Source organism: Asparagus officinalis, chromosome 4, assembly GCF_001876935.1.
Source record: "Asparagus officinalis chromosome 4, Aspof.V1, whole genome shotgun sequence".
Taxonomy (NCBI): domain Eukaryota; kingdom Viridiplantae; phylum Streptophyta; class Magnoliopsida; order Asparagales; family Asparagaceae; genus Asparagus; species Asparagus officinalis.
The window spans coordinates 6,969,020-6,971,284 of record NC_033797.1 but is presented as its reverse complement, the minus strand read 5'-3'; positions in this window follow the sequence as shown (position 1 = coordinate 6,971,284).

The window sequence follows — 2,265 nt, the reverse complement described above, 5'->3', positions numbered from 1 at the left end:
AACACCCCCCCCCCCCAAAAAAAAAAAAAAAAATCAACCGCATCTTAGTGTCCTTCATTTTAAAAACATCTTCATTTAAAAAACCAGTTAATAATGGAAAGAGCTTTCATGGCCTGTGCAAAAAGAAAAAATTTGGGAAGGTGGAGGGAAATTTGGGAAGAAGAAGGGAAATTGGGAAATTTTGGAGTTAGTTTTAATAAAAAGAATGAGGATAGATAAAGCAGTAATTATAAAACAAATTGGGTCAAAACAATCCTAACTATAGCATGTGATGATCACATGAGAATATTTCTTAGAATATTCTGACATCAAACTAACAGAATGTAGTAACGTATGGATAACTTAAAGTACTTTAAGCGCTACGTTTTATAACTTAGGGTATTTAAGTATAAAGGTGATGAAACAATAATGCATTTAAGTGTCATTTAGCCTTCTCCTCTTTAGTGACTTGCTAGCATTTGAATATAATATTCATTTGAATATAAAACTTATTTAGCCTTTATGTATGGGTTGTTGTTGTAACCTTACTATAAGTTTAAAGGTTATAACCAAACTTAAAGGCTCATCATTTGTGTCTAGAAGCATATTCTCAAGCAAAATTAATTTTTCTAAACATAGTGACTATTGAGCCAACACATCATGCTTGGTTTTTTTTTTTTTTTGTGTTCTGTATCAGATGATTTACATCTGATTGCAACCTTGGTTTTGTTTTCTGAGATAATGTAACTCTAATTTTGCCATAAAATAAGACAATATTGATGATAAATTCTTAAAGGAATTGGACAAGCAGCCTGGACTCTTCAACTCCTTGTACTCCAAAGGGAAATTGTTCACATGCTACTCGCTCAGCCTAGCAAGGGTAATATAGCTCACATGCTTCATCAATTCTCCTTTCCTTTTTTGACGTTTAATTGATGACGAAAATGAAGGCTTTTGAGAGGAAGTTAGAGAGCTGACACCAAGAATAGACCCGGGTAGAATTATGCACTTAATTAAGAAAAAGATTCACCCTCTGGTTTAAAAAAACAGGTGCGCTGTTCTATTATTTTTACTTGATTTTTGGACGCGTGCAACTGCAACGTGTCTGATATTCAAAGACTTTTGCAAAAAAGAAGAAAAATATTCGAAAATAACTAATTATACAAAATATATTATTTTATTAGACAAATTTCAAGAGAGACTAAAATCCGTGTAGAATATTCACTAAAAACAACTAGTAATAGACGTTACAAATGACTAATTAAGCTCTAATATATATAGTATAATGCTTTCCCATGAGAAAGACTTAATGTACAGAGTGCATGAGAATCAAACTTTTATATGACATAAACAACTCCATTATTTGTTAGGATAATGTTATCATTTTAAGAAAAATAATGTTTGAGCAACATAAATTATGGCTACAGCATGTGCTTATTCTTACTTTATGATGACTAACTAAGCAGTATATTTAAAAAAAATCAAGGGAAAAATGTGTCCATGCCCTAAAAACAGAAACTTCATGTGATGAGGCCCTTTGTATTTTACCCCCATGTGGATAAGCCCCAAATACACACAGTATTTGTGACGAGGCCCCAAAGTATCGGATTTCAAAAAAAACCCAGTAGAAGTTATGAATTTGCCCCTTTGATAAGACTGGACTCGGTTACTGTGCCCCTCCCTGTTTATTCCCAATTTCTCCATCATTAATCTCATCTCTCTCTCTCATCTCTCTCTCTCTCTCTCTCTCTCTCTCTCTCTCTCTCTCTCAACTTCTCCTTCTCTCTCACTTCTGCCATGGACACTGAAAATGATCAGGTCCTGGGGAAGCCGTGGAAGGCGAAGGCAAGGACGGTGGTCATGGAGTTAGAGATTTGGGACGTGATCAGGCCCGAGGACTGGGCCGATTTTCACCAGACCTGCTATTATACCGATGACAACAATAGAGGGGCCAACGGCCCGAGGACTGGGCCGATTTTCACCAGACCTGCTATTATACCGATGACAACAATAGAGGGGCCAACGGCGACCCCAGGCCTAGGACCGAGTGGGTCAAGAAGCACGAGCCCATCAAAAAAAAGGAGGCGTCCCTCTTCCTGATCAAGGACTGGCTGGGGGACGTCACCTGGCTGAGGGACGCCGGGGCCAAGTTCATCGACGGCTTCGTGAAGAGATAGTTAGTTTAATCAAATCGCTAGCTAGGTTGTTAATTAAATACTCGATTGGCTTGGACCCGCCGTGCATCAAGCACGTTGTGTTTTAATTTGGTACCTTGATTTTTTATTA